This window comes from Schistocerca gregaria, chromosome 3 (genome assembly GCF_023897955.1).
Source record: "Schistocerca gregaria isolate iqSchGreg1 chromosome 3, iqSchGreg1.2, whole genome shotgun sequence".
In the NCBI taxonomy this organism is placed as follows: Eukaryota; Metazoa; Arthropoda; class Insecta; order Orthoptera; family Acrididae; genus Schistocerca; species Schistocerca gregaria.
The window spans coordinates 526131874-526141623 of record NC_064922.1 but is presented as its reverse complement, the minus strand read 5'-3'; the positions used below and the strand labels follow the sequence as shown (position 1 = coordinate 526141623).

General features: G+C 44.6%; 1 pseudogene; it reads left to right on the top strand.

Moving 5' to 3' along the window:
- The first annotated feature begins 8024 nt into the window (after positions 1 to 8024).
- LOC126356508 (5S ribosomal RNA) lies at positions 8025 to 8142 on the top strand (annotated as a pseudogene).
- Positions 8143 to 9750: the final 1608 nt, after the last annotated feature.

Below are 9750 nucleotides of genomic sequence, written 5' to 3'. Positions count from 1 at the left end.
CTATGTCTAATCATATACCTCTCCTTTCTCTTTCCATCTCCACATCTTCCTCTTCCACCTTCCCAGTACCCCTCCGCACCTTCCACTTGCCTCATGCATCTTCCCTCCTCCCCTCTCTCTACCCATTTCCTTCTCCTCTCACTCTATCCGTTCCCTCTTCTATCCATCTCATCCTGTCCCCAACCATGCTCATCGGCACATGTAGCCCTTACAACAGAGTCCAATAAAGCTGGCCGATACTACTCCCACCACACAGCTGTGATTCATGGCAAACTAGACATCAGAGGCTTGAAAAGCATTTATTTGCGCCTGAAATACAGGCCGCCATGCAGAGCAGGTCGATAAAGAAGGCTGATACTGCTCCAACACAGGACGCCCATCATGCGTGGCAGCTAGATGTTGGGGCCTGGAAAACTGTTTCTTGTCCGTACCCTGTAGGCTGCCCTGCAAAGCAGGGTGATTTGGGAAGCTCATAATGTTCCCACATAACTTGCCTGTCATGCAGGACGCCTATATGTTAGGATCTGGAGAAAAACAAAGTTTTGTTCGTATCTCCACTCCTATTGGAGCTAGGAATATGTAAATCCTACACTGCTGATTCTTGTGAGGCCTGTTGTTCCTGTTACAAATTTGGTTGAAATCTATCCAGGGATTGGTGGGAGATCCCAGACATACACAAATACACTCCACTTTACACTCTGTGAATAAAAAAATCCTGTCCTCACAAAATCAGATTGGGTTCACTTTGAAAAACTTGTCTGAAAACGATTAGTGGCAACAATGGCACATCATGCAGTACATTGGAAAGTACAGAAGAATGCATATCACCCCATACTACCATACCAGCTATTGCACGACAATGAGTAGACTGCTATAACGCCAACAATTTATCTATGGTTCTGATTTTCGTCAGGTTCTTTCTTTATTTCTTTTCTGTGGGATGAAACTGCTGATGTCATCGGTTCCTAGGCTTACACACTACTTAATCTAACTTAAACTTACGCTAAGGACAATCGACACACCCATGCCCAAGCGAGGACTTGAACCTCCGACGGAAGGGGGACGAGGGGGGGGGGGGGGGGGGTAGCCACGCCACGCATACCATGGATCTTCGTCCACAAGTAATGAACAGAGGTCGTCTGAAGACATAATTTTTGAAACCATTCACCAATCACTTCAGCAAAGTATTCATGATATTGCAAGGCAGTTCCAGATATCTCAAACACTGGTTGATGAAATGTTGTACATTGAAGAATTGCACCCATATCGTTACACATCCGCCCCACACCAACGGCCAGAAGACCACATTCAAAGATTTCATTTTTGTGAAAGGCTTTTGCACTAGAGGAAGATAAAGAATATTTTGTAAATAACGTGATATGAACTGATGTATCTAACGTCATTCATTAAGGTATTTTCAAATTCCACAACAGCCATTATTGTTCGAAACAGAACCCACATGTTACCCGTGATATGCTTCAGCATAAACCTTTCTCCTGGAATCATGAGAGGAGCGCTTTTCGACCGTTTCCTACTGCTGGGAAAGTCGAATGCGCTCCTGTATCATACGTTTGTTTGCAATACTTTGCCTCATGCATTGGCAAATGTTCCACTTGGCGTTCAGCGACTGCTACGGTTGATATCTCAAAACGAGGATTGGGATAAGTTTAAGGAAAATCACATGGAATGTGGACCCACATATTTTGTCGCTTCTTTCTTCAAGGAATACACGTTATTGCTTAACAACAACCATTATGATTACAAATTAAACGCCTTGTCAAAAGAATAACAACGCTCACAAATATTTTAAAAACTTGAACAGGATCAATTCATTAATAACAAACATTAACAATTTATACCACTAAGAACAAGTCTTGAAGCCAGGAATATATAGTCCTCAAATACAAGTAAGAAGTCTCACCAGTTAGGTGTGGCTGCAAGCGGGTTCAGCAAACTGAGTTTTTACCAGTAAAATGAATTGAAGATGACTGCCACTAAATGTACGATTCCTAAGAATGGATCAACTTAAACAGACAGACAATGTCCATCCAAGATATAGAAAGAATATCAAGTCACGTCACTGATTGTAGCTATTGCAAAGCCCTTAAAAATCTATAAGCTTTAATAAAATCCCTTAAGCAATAAAATACACAATCCCCCAAAATACAAGCAAAGCTGCGAAGGCATACAGTGCGAATGCGACTCCCAACTGGTACACACCAACAGAAACATTGGCAATAACCCTTAAATAAATATACATAAAAAATAAGCTGGTAAATACAGCAGGCAGCTATCACAGACAACAGACAACAAGTAGGCAAGTTTTACAATGAGTAGAGATCGTTAATGACAGTGGATAAAAAGCAAAAACTGAACAGTTCATATCCATAAGTAAAAGGGTATAAGACTTAAGATGCTCCAGAACTAGCAGTAAGGGGGCAAGATTTAAATGAGTAGTTAAAGATCACGTATAGCGACAAGGAACTTTGGGCCTGCAGAACATGCTTCAAATGTTACGTACTTGTTGAAGTCACGATATTGAATGGATCAAGAGTTCTGGATTAATTGGCGACATTTTACCGTGGCACGTACCACACGATCAGATTTACGTAAGTTGAGCCAACACGAGGCGGCTGCTAGAGGCGCCAGATTGCGGGCCAACCTAGACGTCGTGCGACGAGGGAAGCGTCACCACAGCAGAAAGAAAACGCGTCTCTGCTCCAGGCCCAGAAGACGGGAACGCGTCGTTCATTGCCAACATACATCTGCTTTATTTGTGTCAGGAACTAAGAAAAGTGGTCACTTATGTCCGTAAGAACTGCATGTTACGTCTTAGTGTTTAAATGAAGGTAACAGTAACAGAAAAGGTGCACAAGGTGACACATTATTGAGGTGTAAATTGTATACAATTTGATGCCTTAACTGAAAAAAAATTTGACGTGGACGCAACTCGAACATCGGCGAGTACGCATATCCGTTCCCCACGGCACTACCTTCTCTCATTGAGTTGGTGGGACATCTCCAGCACTGCGCAGAGTCCATGCTAGCCATTCTTCGCCACACTGCACGCAGTTACAGCGTTGCCAGAGCCTGGTTTTTTAAATCGCATTTCTATTCAACCTGTTGGCTGGACTAAATTTTGCTACACACATTTTCGTTTTCGGTTGGGGTGAAGAATCGTATACCGACTGCCAAGTAAGGCATTTTTCCCTTCACTCTGTATATTTAGCAGATAACAGATAAATTGTCAGAGCCCAAGAAAAATACTCGAAGCTCAGACTAGTCACTCTTGTGTCATGTCACGGGAATGCGAGTGTGTAAATACGATAGATAGCACCCGTGTCCCAGTCTCATTCGAACAGCAGACGTAGTTTGTTGTCTTCCAGGCCTGTCTTTTCTTCTGAGTTGTTGTAGGTTGAGCGTTACACGGTTTCACGTACAACAGTTTGGCTTTCCGCTCCTACGAGTGGTTGGCAGAGAGTTTTAAAGAGTGTCGGCGTTGGAACACGCTGGCTGAGCGTGTGAGGCGAGGCGAGGCGAGGTTAGGCAGGCGCAGCGGAGGCGTCCTTCCGGCGGCCGGCCTGCTGGCGGTGCGCTGCCGGTGGTGGCGGCGGCGATCGATGGAGGGGGCGGTGCGGCCCACTATACGGTATAGCCTCCTTCCGGTGCGCGCTCACCACCTGCACTCACGCGATGGTCCGCAGCACACAGGCTCGGCACAGAGAGTCGTCAGCCTTCACAACCCTATGGCGACTCGTGCACGACCTCCCCTGTGCATTCTACACACATCAAAAATCCTTTGCGTCACTCCGATTCAGAGAGTACCGGAACTGTAGAGAAAATTGGAATAGAGATGAACATAAACATCATTTCTGTCCTTTTTATTACTCATGAAAACCACACACTGCATGCTGTACCACCATACAACGAGACCTTCAACAGTTGTGGTCCAAATTGCTGTACACACTGGTACCTCTAATACCCAATAGTACATCCTCTTGCACTGATGCTTGCCTTTATTCGTCGTAGCATACTATCCACAAGTTCATCAAGGCACTGTTGTTCCAGATTGTCCCAGTCACCAACGGCGATTCGGCGTAGATCCCTCGGAGTGGTTGGTGGGTCACGTCGTCCACAAACAGCCCTTTTCAAACTATCCCAGGCATGTTCAATAGGGTTCATGTCTGGAAAACATGCTGGCCACTATAGCCGAGCGAAGTCGTTATCCTGAAGGCAGTCATTCACACGATGTGCACCATAGGGGCGCAAATTTTCGTCCATGAAGGCGAATGCCCCGCCAATATGCTGCAGATATGGTTGCATTATCGGTCGGAGAATAGTATTCACGTATCGTACAGCCGTTACAGCACCTTCCATGACCACCAGCGGCGTACGTCGGCGCCACACAATGTCACACCAAAACAGCAGGAACCTCCACCTTGCTGCACTCGCTGAACAATGTGTCTAAGGCGTTCAGCCTGACCGGTTTACCTCCAAATACGTCTCTAGCGATTGTCCGGTTGAAGGCATATGAAACACTCATCGGTGGAGAGAACGTGATGTCAATCCTTAGCGGTCCATTCGACTTGTTGCTGGGCCCATCTCTACCGCTCTGCATGGTGTCGTGGTTGCAAATATGGACCTCGCCAAGGACGTCGGGAGTGAAGTTGCGCATCATGCAGCGTACTGCACACAGTTTGAGACGTAACACGACGTCCTGTGGCTGCAAGAAAAGCATTATTCAAAATGGTGGCGTTGCTGTCAGGGTTTCTCCGAGCCATAATCCGTAGACAGCGATCATCCACTGCAGTAGTAGCCCTTACACGGCCTGAGCGAGGCATGTCATCGACAGTTATGTCTCTCTCTATATCTCCTCCATGTCCGAACAACATCGCTTTGGTTCACTCCGAGACTCCCGCACACTTCCGTTGTTGAGAGCCCTTCCTTGGACAAAGTAACAATGCGGACGCGATCGAACCGCGGTATTGACTCTCTAGGCACAGTTGAACTACAGACAACACGAGCTGTGTACCTCCTTCCTGGTGGAATGACTGGAAATGATCGGCTGTCGGACCTCCTCCGCCTAATAGGCACTGCTCATGCATGGTTGTTTACATCTTTGGGGGAGTTTAGTGATATTTCTGAAAAGTAAAAGGGACTGTGTATGTGATACAATAGCCACAGTCAACATCTATCTTCAGGAGTTCTGGAAACCGGGGTGATGCAAAATTTTTTTTGATGTGTGTATTATTTATTCCACGTAGCCGCTACGTTAGCTAGAATAACAAATTGCATTGCACGCAAACGGTCGAATAAGATGTTCACAGCCTAATCCGCTTTCTGTTGATCAGGCACTTTCAACAGTTCATGAAAATTTCTTGGTCTAAGGATACAGCCATTTGTACCAGACACATCGAATATACAAAAGGCAGCAGAAGAAACTTTAGGTACGAAGAGAGTTCCATGGTAGGAGGCAGTACTACACACGTAACCCTATGGTTTAAGCAAGATCCTCGACAATCAGCTATTCAGAAGGAGAAAGCATTGATAAAATATATATCCAGGCAAAGTCAAGAGTGTTCTACGGAGTATAACGTCATTCGTAATAGAGTGACTTCGGATATTCCAAAAATAAAAGGTTGTCTATCGCCAAATAAACACTATGGCTGGCGAGAGAAGGTTTGCAAGAATGTGGTAACTTCAGGATAGCAGGACGACTCATCAACCCCATCAAGTATGCAGATGACCTGGTAGAGCTCACTAAGAATCAAATGAAAGACATGATGAAACAGTTAGTGGAAACTGGAAGAAAATATGACAAGGACATCAACATCGAGAAATCGGAAGTGATGCGGATATCAAAATGGGAGAAACCTTTGAAGATAAATGTCAAAAATCGAGAACTGATGAATGTGATGCAGTTCAAGTATTTGGGAAGCTTGTTGACAAAGGATACTCAGTGTTCACATTAAATTCGAGCAAGAATCGCCATAGTTAAAGCCGCATTCAACAACAATAGGACTCTGGTGACCACCAAGTTAAGCTTGGAATTAAGAGAGAAACTATTGAAGTAATGCGTCTGGAGCATTGCACTGTACGGAACAGAGAGATGGAACATGAGAAAAATGGAGAAAAAATACATGTACATGAATACTCTGCAAACCACTCTTAAGTGCCTGGCAGAGGGTTCATCGAACCACCTACCGGATGATTATCCGTTGTTCCGATCTCGAAAAGCGCGCGGAAAAAACGAACACCTATATCTTTCCGTGTGAGCACTTATTTCCCTTATTTTGTTATGATGATCGTTTCTCCATATGTTGATCGGCGTCAACAAAATATTTTCGCATTCGGAGGAGAATGTTGGTGACTGAAATTTCGTGAGAAGATTCCGCCGCGACGAAAAACGCCTTTGCTTTACTGGTGTCCACCCAAATCCTGTAACATGTCAGTGACACTCTCTCCCCTATTTCTCGATAATACAAAACGTGCTGCTCTTCTTTGAGATTTCTCGATGTACTCCGTTAATCCTATCTGGTAAGGATCACAGACCGCGTAGCGGTACTCCGAAAGAGAACGGACAAGCGTAGTATAGGCAGTCTCTTTAGTAGATGTTTAGCATTTTCTAAGTGTTCTGCCAATAAAACGCAGTCTTTAGTTTGCCTGCCAAACAACATTTTCTGTGTGTTCTTTCCAATTTAATTTGTTCGCAGTTGTAACTCCTAGGTATTTAGCTGATTTTCCGGCCTTTAGATTTGACTGATTTATCGTGTAACCGAAGTTTTAGGGATTCCTTTTAGCACTCATGTGCATGACCTCACACTCTTCATTATTTAGGGTCAATTGCCAGTTTTCATACCTTACAGATATCTTTTCTAACTCGTTTCTCAGTTTGATTTGATTTTCTGGTGACTTTACTAGACGATAAGCGACAGCATCATCTGCAAACAACCTTAGACGGCTGCTCAGATTGTCCCCTAAATCATTTATATAGATAAGAAACAGTAGAGGGTCTGTAACACTTCCTTAGGGAACTCAAGAAATCATTTCTGTTTTACTCCATGACTTCCGTCAGTTACTACGAACTGTGACCTCTCAGACAGGAAATCACGAATCCAGTCACATAACTGGGACTATATTCCATAATTACGCAATTTCACTACAATCCGCTTGGGTGGTACAGTGGCAAATGCCTTCTGGAAATCTAGAAACACGGAATCAATTTGAAATCCTTTGTCGATAGCACTCTATACTTCGTGTGAGTAGAGAGCTAGTTGTGTTTCGCAAGTACAGTGTTTTCTAAATCTGTATTCCTGCTGCATATCTATGCTAATGGTATGGGCCTGTAATTTAGTGGATTACTCCTATTGCCTTTCTTGAATATTGGTGTGACATGCGCAAGTTTCCAGTCTTTGGGTACGGATATTTTGTCGAGCGAGCGGTTGTATATAATAGTTAAGTATGTAGCTATTTGCATCAGCATACTCTGAAAGGTATCTAATTGGTATTCAATCTGGACCGGAAGACATACTTGTATTAAGTGAATTAAGTTGCTTCACTACGTAAAGGATATCTACTTCGAAGTTACTCATGTTGGCAACTGTAAATGATTCGAATTCTGGAATGTTTACTTCATCTTCTTGTTGAAGTACTTTCGGAAGGCTGTATTTAGTAACTCTGCTTTGGAAGCACTGTCTTCGCTAGTATTTCCATTGGTATCGCACAGAGAATGCATTGATTTATTTTGCCGCTAGCATACTCCAGATACGACCAGAATCCCTTTGGATTTTCTGCCAGGTTTCGAGACAAAGTTAGAATGTGGAAACTATTAAAGCATTTCGCATTGAATTCCGCACTAAAATTCCAGCTCCTGTAAAAGATCGCCAATCTTGGAGATTTTGCGTTAGTTTAAATTTGCCACGCTTTTTTCATTGTTTCTGCAACAGTGTTCAGACCCGTTTTGTGTAACAAGTCTGATCAGCTCCGGCGTTTGTTAATTTACTTGGTATAAATCTGTCAATTGGGCCAACGGCCTTGCCGCAGTGGTAACACCGGTTCCCGTCAGATCACCGAAGTTAAGCGCTGTCGGGCTGGGCTAGCACTGGGGTGGGTGACCATCCGGTCTGCCGAGTGCTGTTGGCAAGCGGGGTGCACTCAGCGATTGTGAGGCAAACTGAGGATCTACTTGATTGAGAATTAGCGGCTCCGGTCTCGGAAACTGACCTACGGCCGGGAGAGCGGTGTGCTGACCACATGTCCCTCCGTATCCGCATTCAGTGACGCCTGTGGGCTGAGGATGACACGGCGGCCGGTCGGTACCTTTGGGCCTTCATGGCCTGTTCGGGAGGAGTTTAGTTTTTAGTTTTAGTTTATAAATCTCTCAGTTGCTGTCGATACTATTTCTCTGAATTCAAGTCACATCTGGCTTACACTTACACTGTTAATTTTTAAGGAGGTGAAATTATATCTCGGGAAGGCGTCAGAAACCCTTGTATCCGTTTTGATGCTCGTTATTGTCTCAGGATTATTTGTTGCTAAGAGGTGTAGTGGGTTTTCACAACCGCTTACTATTCGCGTGGGCAAGTAAATGAACTGCTCAAAACAATTTTCAGAGAATGCGTTTAGCACAATTTTCGATAATTTTTACTCGTAACCCCAGATTTAAATATGTTTTTTCGCCAACATATCGAGGGTAAATTAAAGTCATCACCAATTAAAACTGTATGAGTCTAGAACGTATTTGATATTAAACTCAAGTTTTCTTTATACCTTTTGCCAATTGTATCATATGAGTTGGGAGGTTGGAAAAAGGGTCCAATTATTATTTTATACCGGTTGCCAAGAATGACCTCTGCCAATACTAACTCACTGGAACTATCTACTTCAATTTCGCTAGAAGAAAAACTACTTCTAACAACAACAAGCACTCCATCGCCAACTGCATTTAGCCTATCATTTCTCAACACCATTAGGTCCTTCGCAAAAATTTCAGCTGAACTTCGACTTTAGCCAGCTTTCAGTACCTATAACGATTTGAGCATCAGTGCTTTTATTAGCGCTTGGAGCTCTGGTATGTTTCCAACACAGCTACGACAATTTACAGCTCTTATACCGATGGTTCCTAGATCCACCTTCTTCCAGCGCTCCCCTTTGAGACTGCAGCCCTTTTTGTGTTTGCCCGAGACCCTCTAAACTAAAAAACCGGCCAGTCCACGACACACAGCCCCTGCTACCCGTGTAGACGCCTCCTGCGTACAATACACTCCTGAGCTACTCAGCAGAACCAGAAACACAACAACCCTACGGCACAAGTCGAGGAATCTGCAGCCTACACGGTCGCAGAAGCGTCTGAGCCTCTGATTCAAGACCGTCCACTCGGCTCTGTACCAGAGGTCCGCAATCTTTCCTGTCGACTGTGCTGCAAATGGTCAGCTCTGCTTTAATCTCGCAAGCACGACTGGCAGCCTTTACCACTTCTGTTAGCCACTCGAAACCAGAGAGAATCTCTTCTGAACCAAAGCGACGTGAGACGCCACCTGCAGTGAGCTGCACCCTGTGTTATTCATGGCATCCGGAAGGATGCTGGAATGACTCCATCTGGTTTGCACTTGGAATGCATCTCGCTTTCTCCCCCCCCCCCCCCCCCTTTGCAGCCAAATGCGCCTAACGTTGGACCTTCCAGCTACCAATAATCCCACCCTCTATGATTGCACAGATCTTGCAGGCTGAGAGGCTTCCTCTGAAACAGGA